This window comes from Apis mellifera, linkage group LG11 (assembly GCF_003254395.2).
Source record: "Apis mellifera strain DH4 linkage group LG11, Amel_HAv3.1, whole genome shotgun sequence".
Lineage (NCBI taxonomy): Eukaryota > Metazoa > Arthropoda > Insecta > Hymenoptera > Apidae > Apis > Apis mellifera.
The window spans coordinates 1,720,209-1,735,076 of record NC_037648.1 but is presented as its reverse complement, the minus strand read 5'-3'; the positions used below and the strand labels follow the sequence as shown (position 1 = coordinate 1,735,076).

Below are 14,868 nucleotides of genomic sequence, written 5' to 3'. Positions count from 1 at the left end.
GATTAGCCACGGGGATCGTTCGGTTTCCGTGGTATTTAGAATAATTTCACGGGTTATTAGACGCCGTTGTTACAACCGTTTCCCGCAAACGAGTATTATTTATCCGGCAAATTAGAGCGTCTTGGATTAACAGTTGTTCGCCCCATCCAAGATGGCGCTTGCCGTGTTTACCAGTGGTGCCACCACTCGTCACTCATTCGCGATTCAAACGCTCGTGCTCTCTCTCTTTCATCATCCATCGAATCGAAGGAAGAAAAAAATTTTTAAAACTTCGTCCTCAATTCGTTTCGATTAATTCGATCGGGGAAAAATGAAAAGAGGAGGATCCGTGAGAATGTTTTTCCGCGTTTTCCATGCTTGGTCGGCCATGTGTTTTATTCGTGTCAATGCGGGCCGGACGATTTTCCACCACGTTGCCTCGAGCAATTTGCAAGACGGCGTGCAGCACTCTGTGAAACGTAGCCTTCCCCCACTCCGTATCGGCAGTTTATCGCGCGAGAAACGCTCCGTGGATTTATAGAGAGAATACGAGAGAGTGGAAAATGGTGGTTGCAAGATTCAGTGCCGCTAATAGGATTAGCTGACAGGCAGAGATAAGGATCCGGAGGAGGTATGCGTACCTGAGGCCGAGGATCGTTCAAGGAGGCGACGCAAGGCCCTTTCGAATGATTTATTGCGCTGCGTAAACCTGGTGACCTGCCGATCACGCCCTCTCCGACGAGCAGAGTTTTACGCCCGGCCGACATAATGCGAGGTTTTCGGGGATACACGTTGTGTGGGCCACTGTCTCGTGCCACGAATCCCTTTCAAACAGTCAACGTGACTGACCCGTCAAAACCGCACAATATAACCCATTTAATCCTGTTTCAACTCGACTCGCGCGCGTACACCGCTTTGTTTACCCCGCCGCTCGAGGCCCGCAAAACGGAGGCCTGCCGCGCCCCGTTCGACGTCCACTCACCGTCTGTTTGCGCGGCAAATATTTTGCCGGCCGCTCTTCCCCGGGACGGGGACGCCACGAGGAAGCCACGAAACGTTCGGCCGACGATTCGACACGAGGGGACGCTTCAAGATTAAGTGGACGCGACGGATTCTCGGATTTGTGAAAATAATGTACGATTGTTTTAAGAATTGAGGTTATGTTTACGACCACCGTGTAAACGGCCACTTTACTTAACCTTGCAATGGTTAACGAGGAGCCCCTCTTAACTCGACGTTTTTTAACGCATATTCGGATATCTGATACATTCAAAGGATCCGAATGTATCTTAAGATTTGTCAAAAATGTTTAAAAAATAACAGAAAGGTTTTTTTTCAATCGAGTGGCTACGGTAAAAATTAAATATTCGGATATCTGATATATTCAAAGGATCCGAATGTATCTTAAGATTTGTCAAAAATGTTTAAAAAATAACAGAAAGGTTTTTTTTCAATCGAGTGGCTACGGTAAAAATTAAATATAAAAGATTTTTTTCTACTTAATGGCACATCATAAAAAAAGATTATATGGTGTATCATCATGCACGCAATCGAGGAATGCTTGTGCGAGTAACAGCTTAAATATCCCAGTTGCGTAGTTAACGCCGGTTAAAGACGCATTGTAAATCTCGGCGCGGAGAAATATCCGGGGGCCAGTTGCACCGTCGTTTCATGTTTACAGCCGTCAAGTTTTTCAAGCGTGATAAGGGAGAAGGTTGAGAAGGCCGAGAGGCGAAGGTAACGCGGCCGAGTCCTATCTCCCCGGCCAGTGTGTCCACTACTTGTTTGCAGGTCGAGTAAAAGTTAAACGGCCGTGTCGGGGCAGGCTGTCTCTAGCGATAAGACCGCTTAATAAGGCAGCAAACCATCCACCTTCTTCGCTACTCGTTCATCTCCCTCTTTCACCGTTTCTTTCTTTGTTTCACCCCCGACCCAGTTAGGTAAGGCCTTCCCTCTCTCTCTCCCCTTATCTCTCCAACCATTGCCAGCTTCTTGTAATTCGTTACTCTTCTCACCGAGCGTCCAGGCCTAACGAGGGAAAGATTTCAAACTACCTAATTCAAGGCGTAAGAGAACGTAAGAGAAATCGAGAAACACGAGGGACCCGTGTAGCCCGTAAACTGTCCTACTAACCAAACCGAGTTGCAAACCGCTCGAAGGAAAGCTCGATATTTCACGAGAATTTGCAATGTATTTGGAGACGAAATTCGATCCTTGTTTTGCCCGCAACGATGGACGGAGAACGACAAGGAAGAATAGTGAGAGAGAGAGAGAGAGAGAAAGCATTCGAACAAATTAGTCGCTTCGCTGAGTCCAATAGAGATATCCCCCCTCTCGTTATGGGAATAACTTCGGAGCGCGCATTCGCGAGAAGAAAGAGAAATAAATACGATTCTTTCTCTCTCTTCGAATTCTTTCCCTCGTAACGTATTCGACGTTTGAAACGTTTCTCGGTCGAGCATCGTGTATCGGCGGCTTCTCGTGGCTCAGAGTCACAAAGGTAGGTCTAATCTGAACGCCGTAAAACGGTGCGATATTCACACCGTAGGATAAAACAAAGGCTGTTGCGGAGAGACGTTAGAGAGGTGGATGGTAAAAGTTGAAAGAGGGGAGCTAATAAGGGAGGTCCAGACTGCCCTGGCGCCTTCGGTGCACCTTCGAGGGGCACTGCAGTTTTATTGGCCGGTGTGTCCTTGTCCCACCCGTCCTCCTTTTCTTCTTCTTCTTCTTCTTCTTCTTCCTCCTCTCCTTTCCTCTGTACACTGTGCTCCTCTGCGGCGACTTCGTCTTCCTCCACCGGCACTCGGTATGGCCGACCAGTATGTTGCCGTAAAAAAGCCGGTCTCCCCTTGTCTGTCCTCCTCCTCACCTCACCCCGCCGCACCTCCGTCGTTCCTCCCATGGAACGACGAACGAACGAACGAACGACCAACGAAATGTCAACCGTAAACCTCGCGAGGCAACACTAATTAACCCGACCGAAATAAACTGCGCCGTTCAGCGGCGCTCTCTTGCCTTCTCTCCTCCACCCTTCCCTCCCCCTCTTCCCTCCTCCACGCTTCGCCTTTGCGCGTCTAGCGTGGCCTCAAAAACAATTCGTTCGCCATCGCTTAGAATCCGAACGAGAGAGAATTTTTTTACCGATCCTCACACAATGTAAACGTATAACATCAAGGAAGTAACGATCGATTCTTCCAAGTTGTGTTACGTGCACGGTGGAAAGGCTATGCTAGGTTTCGAACACCAGATGGAACTAGCGCACGATTGAAACTTCGTACGAAGTTGGGAGGAGTGGGGAGGGGGAACATTCGCTTCGTAGGAGATAAAATCGGCGCTTTTTCTCTCCGCGCGCGCGGCCGATAGATGGCGTCGTATTCGGCCAAAATATTCTACCCCACCCCTTCCCACTCTCGCTGACCCGTACATCTTGGCCGAAAGGAGTCGAAACCGCGGGGTTTCGCCTATACCGCCCGCTGCCATGCCATTTCCATTTTAACCCCACCGTCGGTTTGGGGCGTCGCGCGTATACACCTCCCTGTATACTTTATGCGGAGACACCTTATATACATCGACGCCCACGTACACATTCTTTATTTATAAACAAAGAGGATAGAGCCGATACCACCAAAGATTGCGAGGAGGACATCTTCTCTTCCTGTGTGCGTGTTTTCTACGGTTGCTAGAAAGAGAGATTTCCTAGAAGCCGCTTCGTCGGGTTTGAAAAATAACCATCTCGGATCGAGCTTCACCTTCTTTCTTGCCCGATGAAGGATCGATCGGCCCTCGAGCGGGAAACAATTTTTCTCCGGGCTAATTAGCCGTGTGTGGGCGATCGTGTTCCGAGCCGGGTGAGAAACGTTTCGAGTTATGTTCGGGGCGCTTATGTCGCGTCGAGTTTGTGAACTGGTGCATGAATGCGAATACGAAGAATCGGTAATAGAATTATCTATCCGAGTTTCGCGTAAAATTATTCATTAAGCGCGTTCGACTATCGATAATGAATAATTATACGGATAGATATTTAATATTAACGTGTTGCGCGATACGATAATATCGATATCGATATGAAATTAAAATGCCAATAAAATATCGATAATCAACTTTGGTTGCGCGTAAAAGAAACAAAAATTTTACGATACAATCATCGATTGAAAAAAAAGTTACGCACAAGTGACAAATTATCGATCGAAACGGATATCTGGAAAGATTTATATTTTCATGTAAATTCCGATTTGAATTTCAAATTTCATTTTTACAAAGGTATTGGAAATCGGTTAAATTCAATTTTCCTAATTTATATTAATCGCGCGTCAAATGAAAGCAAATAGGTAAATATCTAATTAATTTCAAGAATAAATTTTCCTACGCACGTATATATGTTACGTGATCGATAAAGTAGATTTTGATTTATAGAGACAGAAAACGGAGAATATACGGTATCGGAAAGTTAATATTTTATTCCACTTACCGATCGATAAACTCGCATGCGAGCAATTAAACTGATTTTCTAACTGATCGAATATCACTATATCCGTTCGAGACTTCGTTTCAATTCCTTCGTTGCAGGGGCGAGAATCGCATCGATGAAAAGATGGCGACGAAAAAGATCACGATTCTCAAGATTCTCCTCGTTCGTTTCGAACAACGCAACGCGAAAATATTGCCGACTAATAGCCGGGGTCGCTTTCATAACCGAGCCGTTTGACAAATATGCGTGCACACGCGGACCCTCCTTCCTCCATTTTGCGATTCTGTCACGTGCTCGTTGTGTCACGACACTCGCGACACGCACGCCACCGTTCGTCCGACATTCGCGTGAAACGATTGCGCGATCGTGGCGTGCACGGCGGTGGAAACAGCGGTGGAAAGAGCGATGGCGAGGAAGAGGGTGATTGCGAAAAAATAAAAAGGAACACTAACGAAGCATATGTTTCGACCGTATCGCGATCGCGAGGCTCATCGTCGGGATATCATAAATTGTTTATAATGTGACTGTGATGTTATTACGTCCATTCCACGATCGGTATCGGGGAAAAGTATCTGGAAAAATTCACGAATTGTTGTTTCGTACCGCTTTCGCGATTCGTATCATCGCCGAGGATATTCATTTCTATTGGAAATGTGTAATTTTTAAAACTAGTATGTGTTCGTTACATTCTCCAACTTTTTTTTTTGCAGATACTTTTATATCCTCAGGAATAAATTCTTGAATCTGGAAAGTGAAGTAAAAACTTTTACCATAAATTCCATTAAATTCTCGTCGTCGATAAAAATAAAACTTTTCCAAAGTAGAGATTAATTAAATTGTAAATAAAGAATCTACAACTTTACAATGATTATTAATTGAATGCAATGGAATTCAAAGTTTTCAGAAAGCAACCAGAGATTCGAATCGATCTTCTTATCCAACATATTCGAGAATCGCCATGCTTCAAATTCCTTGGTGTGCACATGCGCACACGACTTAACATTCTCAAGTACGTAGAATCGACGACAGATTGCGCGGTGCACGGACACGTTACAGCAATTTCTACAAATGTTCTCTATTTGTGATCGGACGCAAAGCGTCGCATGAGCGACGAGCACCGCGATATGTTACACGTGCCTGTAGAAAAGTACGAATAGATAATTATAACGCATGCGTAAAAGAAAAATTGGGGGAAGGCAAGATGGCCGTCTCGATAGATCGCTCCTTGGAGAGGGCGCCTGTGGGCAGACAACCACCGCGGACCACTCGAGTCAAATCGAGCTGCCCTCGTTGAAATTCATTCGCGGCTTTTCTCTCTTTTTTATCCGGGGCCGAGGTTGTTATCTCAGCCTCTTGTTTCAAGCCAACGTCGTATCTCAACGAAGAAACTCGAAGATCGTGCACTCGGCTCGTGGGGATTTTATAATTGGACTTTATTAGCCGTTCTGCTGATTAGAATCACTGAACGTGTTTTTGAAAACAACCCGATATAATTTGTTCTTTTTGAAGGTGTCGACTCGACACGGGATATTCTCCCGTAAGTTAATTAATCATTTGCCGGAGGATTCGTAATTTGCTCGGTGTATTTTTTATTTCTTATTCGCGGATCGCATGTTACGTATTTCCGTTTCGCATCATCGATCGAAAACTCGGGGAAATTATAACGCCTTAATTATCGTTCGATATTGGGTAGTAAAAATTGATTGGCTTTTTTTTCCGCCACGTGGATCGTTGCATCTAATATTACAGAGCAACACGAACGAAGGTTAACAGCGTTCTATGGCCTCTAATGCAATACGGAATTAGCGTTAAAACGTCGAGTTATTAATAACCTCGAGTCAAATATTTTTATTTCATGGTGTTAGGCGTGCGGATTTTAGACATTTAGAGATTTAAAAATAGAAAGAAAAGGGGGAAATAAAAGCTAGGCGTAGTATATATGTACTCGTGTTAAGTCAGTTATCAGCTTATTCGTATGGGAAATTAAAATTAATTTATTTTTCAGGGCTTGAGAGCTCTGTAGTAAGCGTAATCAACCGTGTCGAAGAATGTTGTGTAGATGGCAAGGAAAAAATGAAGAAAAAGTGCACGCAGCCTAGAATTTATTCTCTTCCTCTTCGATATTTGAGTTCTTTATCGGCCGTATAAGTGGTGCTAATTATAGTTATTACAATTAAGCCTAGTGTTCTTACAACGGTGACCCGCGTCTTAGCGCGTTGTAAACAGGCTGGAAGGCCACGTATAGGGGCGACGAGAGAGAGTAGTGCGTGCAGATAAAGCGAGCCGATATTTTCTCTCCATCCAGAAAATATCTCTCCATCATCAACAGATAATTTCGAAACTAATTCGACAATCGTACCGTATCATGCAATCCCGCGTCATTTTCGTTCCGTGCTCTGTTTGCGCCTCGGTATTTTTGCAGAAACAACACTCATCGAATTACGACGCGATATATTCGAGCATTTTTCAAGGATATATATATATATATATATGTTCGGGTATCATCGAGTATATTCGGGAAGAATCGGAGCTCGGACTCGGTGAAGCGGATAATTTCACACGTAAACATTAGATCCTAAACGCTCGCCCTTTCTTCGTCCTTTTTTTGTCGTCATTTTCTAACCGTCGTCGACCGCAAAGATAAAATATTTCTCGGCTCGAATTTCACTTTTCGTAACGTTAGCCTATCCCTAGCAACTATGTTACTGTTGCGATCGGTTTCGAGCTGTAATAATAAGGTTTATAACAAAGAATAAATAGTTTACGCTTTATGGTGGCTTTCGAATCCATCAGTCGTGTGGTTCGCTATCGATTTCGATCTCTTCTCGATTTCACCTTTCGAAGAAGACGCGGAATAAGAACGTGGAACGACGAATTAAAAAAATTCCGGTATTCGAGCGCTTCCTGCACACCTTCCTTTTTTTAGAACAAAATTCGAAATTGTTTAAACGAGGGGAGGGCCTCTTTTAGGTTAAAAGATTTTCCATGGATCGAGGCACGAAAGGCTCGCGTGGCTCGCAACGAGCGTGCGCTACACGAGGTGGAAGCGAGAATACGGAACCGCGGCGTCGCCGCGAGGATAATGATCGACGGAAGTTTTCGTGCTAAAATATGCAGATCCAGGTGAAATTACCGGACAAGTAGCGCCTACTCGAGCGACCAACGATACCGCCATGGTGCATCGTGTGCGTTACGAAGCTACACGAAACGACACGCATAGAAGTACTTATATATGCGTGTTTTGAAACGCGGACCGACGGCGCGGTACGCTCGACGATTCGCGGCCAACCGTATTTCGCTCGAAATCGTTGTTGCATACATAACGTCGCCATTGTTAAGAAAACGAAGAAAATAAGAAAATTGAATGGATTCTAAAAAAAGAAAAAAATGCAACAAAGATTATAGATTATTAAAACTCGATTTTTAAATAATTTTCAATATTGATTTATCCATATCGTATCGATTTAATTAATTAAATGCAACCGTTCATTTTTAAACGTTTCCGGAAAAGCTTTATCATTACTTCCAAACATAATTTCTTCATTTCCATCATATTTTCATGCTGTGCAGCCTTCCTGACCCTATTTATACCATGAATTATAGGATATTCTATACACGATATCGTCCGCGAAAACGATCGGCGGATATGTACGCGGAAACGAAGGACTGGCTGGTGGCAGGGGACCGTAACTCCCTGCTTAACCTAAGTTATCGCCTGCGTGGCTGATTATTAATGTTGCCACGATTAATAACGCGGACGTTACGCGGACCGGTGAAATATTACTCGGTGCACCTGAATAAGTAACTTAAACTCGCGGCGTGAAAAAAATCCCTCGCATTCGATCCTACCGTAGGATTATGGAGATTCATTGAATTTTCACTTCTGACCTTCAAAACTTAATTTTTTTTTTTTTTTTTTATCATCCATTAAATTAGAAAATTTTCTATCTATATTTACGCTACGGAAGTAAAAGTTTCGAACGATTTTAATTACGTTTTCTGTAAAACCGCATGCAATTAATTAGATATTTCGGAGAGAATGAAAATTTCACTTTTCGAGGAACATTACACGAGAAGAATGGATTATGTCGATTCGTCGAGTGTCCATTGACGTCACTTCCGTCGGATAAACATTGATCAGGAAATTCTCGAGATGGTTGAGCGATTCCACGACCGGTAGCCGACACAAGCGACATCGCCACGATTTCCTTCCACTCGAGAATCGTGTTCCAACGCACTTGATCGTAATGGTCGTTCCTTGTAAAGAAGTTAATTAGTTCCTGTGCCCGATCGTTACGTATTATACCACCGCGACTTCTAAAACTTGGACGATTTTCACACATATATATATATATATAGTATATAGTATAAGGCTGACCACACTTGACCACTTACCACTTGTATCCGCGATAAACACGAGTGTTTAAATTATTCAAGTTCTATTAAGCGGTAACGGTGGAAGAAACGAAATTTCGACGTTGCTCGTTTCCCGGAATTCTTTTAAAATCCTTTCCTTGTAATATCCGCGGCGAATAGATTATCCGTGCGCGAAAATAAGTCGCCGTGTTTACATTTTCTTCAAACGACCGCTACGGAACGTCCTACAACAACGGTGTGTTGTTGTTGCGCGTCCGCTTATTATTATTGCGAGCCTTCGTCCTCTGCTCGACGATTTAGAGGACATTTTGCGTAATATATAGGTGAGGAATGGATGAAATTTCCCCCGTGGAAATTTATCACTCGTTGTACGCCCATTTTTTCCAAATTCCTCCTCGAGGTCGACGAGGTTAAGACTCGCGCGCTACGACCGGAAATCGTTTCAAGATCATTTTTACGAGCTCCTCTTATCGGTGATTAATATATGTGCTCGAATAAAAATCGTATATTATTTTTATCTTAAAAATAATTACGTATTTTCTTCGATCTTTTTTTTAGAAATTTGGAAGGATATTGAAATAAATTTCGCTTTCAAAAATCGTGTCGTGAGATTTCTTCGATAAGAATTCTTTCTTTCTCATTTTAAATTTATAAGAATCTTCGTTCCAAGTTTTTAGTGGAACGAAATAGAATATTTGTGTTGCGATCCCATTTTTGCATCCATAACACGAATATCCATCTGTGCGTCAAACCATGTCCGAATCTCGGCGTTTCACAGTTACATCCGGGATACACCGTCTAATAACTCCGTTTCGTGGAAAAAAGTTAAAGCACAAATGATAAACGAAAAAGCTCGTGTACGGGGAAAAAGTAGCGGGATGAAAATCTCGCTTCGAACCAGCCCTCGAAACTAGTTTTCCCAGAGTGGAACATACATGTCTGCTACATATTCATATCACCGGTTGTACACACGGTTTCAGAAAAATTTTCCACGAACAAAAGGATCCATCCCGATCCAACCATTTCCCTCCCTCGTTTATCGAATTAACGATCAAATGTATACTCGAAGCCGTATATATTCCATTCGTTGAAGTAAAAAAATTCTTTAGTAACGTACACAAAATAAAATAAATAATTTTTCCACGACCGAGTCGCAACCGACAAAAATTATTAAAAATTGAAGTAAAATTATAATTAACAGAGAATTCTGAAACAATAAATGAAATTCGGAAATTAATTTTAAACTTGATTTATAAATTAATTTTTTCTGATAATTAAATTAATAAATAATTTTTTTTGTCATTAAAAAGGATTAGATACCCTGTTATAAAAAAGTAATTAATATATTAAGTTATTGAATGTTGAGTCGCATTTTGTCTATAAAAAAATTTAGAAACTGTTCTAAGAAACAACAAATGAAATTCGGAAATTAATTTTAGTAAAGATAAATATAAGTGCCAGCTGTAGCGGTTAAACTTGATTTATAAATTAATTTTTTCTAATAATTAAATTAATAAATAATTTTTTTTGTCATTAAAAAGGATTAGATACCCTGTTATAAAAAAGTAATTAATATATTAAGTTATTGAATGTTGAGTCGCATTTTGTCTATAAAAAAATTTAGAAACTGTTCTAAGAAACAACAAATGAAATTCGGAAATTAATTTTAGTAAAGATAAATATAAGTGCCAGCTGTAGCGGTTAAACTTGATTTATAAATTAATTTTTTCTAATAATTAAATTAATAAATAATTTTTTTTGTCATTAAAAAGGATTAGATACCCTGTTATAAAAAAGTAATTAATATATTAAATGTTGAGTCGCATTTTGTCTATAAAAAAATTTAGAAACTGTTCTAAGAAACAACAAATGAAATTCGGAAATTAATTTTAGTAAAGATAAATATAAGTGCCAGCTGTAGCGGTTAAACTTGATTTATAAATTAATTTTTTCTAATAATTAAATTAATAAATAATTTTTTTTGTCATTAAAAAGGATTAGATACCCTGTTATAAAAAAGTAATTAATATATTAAGTTATTAAATGTTGAGTCGCATTTTGTCTATAAAAAAATTTAGAAACTGTTTTAAATATTTTTAAAATTAGAAGAATAAATCTCAAAAAGTAAAATTTCGAAAGAAATTGTAAAATTAAAAAAATTTCGATTAATCGTTTTTTAAAAAAAAAAAGTATCATTTAGCAAGGATGAAAACAGGGATGAAAAGAAGGGGTCCGGGATCCTCGCGGGGGGACGAAGGGGGTCGGAGAAGGAGCGTACGAAGGAGCCGACCATAACCGAGCACGTTTTATGCGCGTATAAACGTACGTGTAACGACGGAACGAGAGTACACACGAGCCGCCTACTCTAACCTGTTAACAAATATCCAAGGCGGGCGGTTAACATGCGTTTACGATTATTTATCGCGACGACGTAGCCGGGGCAGGCATTATGTTCGGTACACGCGTATACGTAAGCCGATATCGGGTCACCGTGAAGAATCGAGAGAGAGAAGGGGAAGAAACGATTCGAGTCCTTTTGTCGAGGATCGAGCCTCCCTTTTCACCATTTCGCTTTAGCATTATTAATCTCTAGCGCGATAGAACGAAGAATTTTGGATTTGAATTATCGATCGACTGGAAGAATTTTAAAAATTTTCTTAAAACGCGTAATGCAATGATATAAGTAGCTCAAGATCCCTTAAAATTTGTTTATTCATTATTCACCGTCCCATCATTCAGCTTGTTAAACTGCTCTTAGATGAATAATCTAAAAGAAGCATCGCCAGCAGCGAGCATTAAGCAATATTAATTTATCAGGGAGAGGAATAATTATATATACGACAACTACGAGGGATCGATCGAGAAAAGCAATACAAATTATCTCCGGGTCGAGGATAACCCATCCTCCCTTTTTTTTTTTTTTCTATAGCGCGATCCAGTCTCGCGACGAGTCGAGCATCATGATGGATCGCACCAGCAGCTTTTATCAATCGTTTAAGCTCGATCGTGCCTAGATTGCCGAGAAGCGCACAACGCTCGATTTCGCAACCGGCCGTCGATATTCTTTGTCAATAGGATAGAGCTCGAAACATTCCCAGAGTTGGTTCGCGACGATCATCGATCACTAGAGGCGGGCTCGACGTAGTGCGTGATCGAAATCGCTACGACGCGCTTATGCGAGACCTCGAAGACCAGCAGCTTGGCCGGTCTCGCGAAAAGAAAAGAGAACGATGAAAGAGAAAGAAGAAGCGAGAATGAATTGTTCCAAAATTCTGCCATGTGTTGCATCAAATTCATTCAACGCGAAAAATTTATCTTTCATTCTTTTATTATTTAAATAATTTTATATATAAAAGATCCCATAATTATATCAACTTACCCGCATATTCTTAAATTGTATACTTAAATAAATGTATTATACGTGTAAGAGTTTGTATAAATATTAACAAACATTTCGTAGCAAAGTATAGTCGGTTAGTATATTTGGATGGCAGATGACTGGAAATCCAATTCGATACGTCCTCACTAACGTAACACTCGATGCAGGTTAAGTAACAAATAACATAATCTTTATTTACAGAGAATCCTCGTAGCGTCCAGATGCCCGATTCCAGATAAGCTCTTCTTATTCCTTATGAATTCACGCCCTGGGAGATAACACGGTGGATATATAATTAACCGGCGATAAAAGTGAAGCAATAACCGCGAGCGTATTTCATTGACACACCACCGCTTATTTCACGGCAAAATCATCGAACAGCGCATGCGCCGTCCCACCTATGCGTACGCATATATATTCCCGGCGAGAAATCGTCCGCACGGAAAGATACGAAGATAAACGAAGAGAGGCGCTCGGTACTCGAATATCGAAACACCCTGTACACATTAAGCGAGCGAGATACGGGGCCCTTTAGCAGGCGAACGGGAATAATAATTTCGAGTGCTCCTTGCAGAGATAGATACGACGAGCACGGACCAGTGAAAGGAGCGAGGGGTGAGGCAACGATGAAACGGACCAGCGCAGCGGCCAGCCGAGGAAAGAGGACGGAGACAGAAGACAGAGAAAGGTCGAGATATACGTTACAGGTGAGAGCGCGAGTATCGCGTGCTGCAAACGAGCCGGCAGCTGCCCGGCTCCTGGCTACACGGTCCCAGCTATTAATATGCGACTGACCGAGTGGGACCGATGCTTTAGTTGTTACACCGTACCATCCTATTACGTCACGTCAATCGAGAAACGTAGCTAGTTCCGAACACCCTTTGATTTTCGTGCACCACCATTCGTAATCGATCGTTCCAACTCTCTCTTTGCACTCTTTTTTTTTGCTAGCGATGAGCAGGTATGTAAACTGCCCTACAAAAGTACATGTACGTATATTTAATTCCGCGATAAATATATCGAAATCTTTTGCTATACAATTGATATTCTAGAGAAAATCTGACTATTAAATGTATTTTACGATTTAATTATTACAAACATATTTTTGATTTATATTCCATCTGTTAAAAATTTCTTTCTAAAAGTTAATACTTTTGAATCGCAGTGTACTTTGCCTGGCTATCGTGAAAATCATATATCGATCGAATCGTTATTGCCATCGAAGAAAGATCCGTTCCTTGAGGACAAAATCCTAAGCTGTCTTTGCCAAAGTTAGATCTTTGAAACCTTCTCATTATCGACATGGTCGCGTGATTCCTCGCGCAGGTGCGATCCCTGCGGTAAGATATTCTCGATTGACGGATGAACGTTGCTCGGAGACACGACACGTATGTGTATAATATTTCGCAGGATAACCAGTTAACGGAATTAGGAAGCAGAACGTGATCGGTTACAGATAAATTTTATTTATAATATATAATCGTATAAATTATTGGTTAAAACAAGCGAATATAATTATATCATAAAGACTATTATTTTATCATTACTTATTCGAAAACCTCGTCTCTTTTCGATTCACTTTTGCACGAAAAAATTACTCGAGTATTTTCTAACAATCGACACGTATTACGATTCCGAGGAAAGAGATAAGAAATTTCTTATATCCTCGCGAATGGGGCACGCCTTCGGGCGAATATCTGTTGATTTATACCGCGAGGCTGCCGATACACTTTGGTCTCGAAGCATTAACGGGGCCCGGTGTTTCGATCCCGTCATTACAGTTTCTCAAGAAAGGGCGCTTTTTCGCCGACAAAGAACAACAAGGATCGAATCTCGAAGATACCTTCATCCTTGTACGCGAGGAAGGCGTTTTAACGCGAGCTTCGAGTTTTTAGAAGGAATTGACAACGTCGCGCGCTCTTCTTTCCGTCTTGTTTGCAAACACGATTCACCTTGCTCGCGATCGCTCGGCTCTCTATTGGTACGCGCGTGTTCCGCCCGAGGTCGTTTTCGGCGCAACGATACTTTGGCAGAGTGGGGGAAGGAGATTCGAGCGCGATTCTCCTCTTTTTAAAGAAGGATCCGTGGATGTGGAAATCGCGCACGCTCGACTCGAAAGAAAGTCGAGCGGAAGAACGGTTTTACAATCGTCGTTTACAACGCATCGAAACGTTTCTTCCGGTAGGGAGATTGTGAAGCTTTTCTTTGGTAAATTGAATGTCAAGCTTTGATAACCTAACCCGACCCTTTTATCATTTTTCTCTTGTTTCAACATTCAATATTTATGATAATTTCATTATCATATGTGTGTAATTAAGAGGAGAACATTTTTTCGAGATAACGAGATTTCTAACCCAATTTTTTCTTCGACTCTCAAGAATTTACGTATTTACGTATTACAAATTTTGGACGAGCGGGAAATAAATCATTCTCCTCGAGAAAAAAAATGAATAGGGAAAAATATTTCTCGTTGCCAACAAAAATTTATCTACGACCGTTTGTCGTTGCGTTAATTTATGTATCGCGTCTCGTTCGAAGAATTCACCGATTTCACCAATAACAATTTCAAATCGTTGCACCGTTTCAATTTGTCGTTCGCGTTAAAAATGGTAAAATGCGCGATAAAAGTGACGAAACAATGACTGACGCAATTGTAATCACATTC

The 14,868-nt window shown here is 41.3% G+C and overlaps 1 protein-coding gene across 1 annotated transcript in view; it reads right to left on the bottom strand.

Moving 5' to 3' along the window:
* LOC412840 (homeobox protein caupolican) overlaps positions 1-14,868 on the bottom strand; it is an 89,994-nt gene that overhangs the window by 63,499 nt on the left and 11,627 nt on the right. The window lies entirely within an intron of this gene.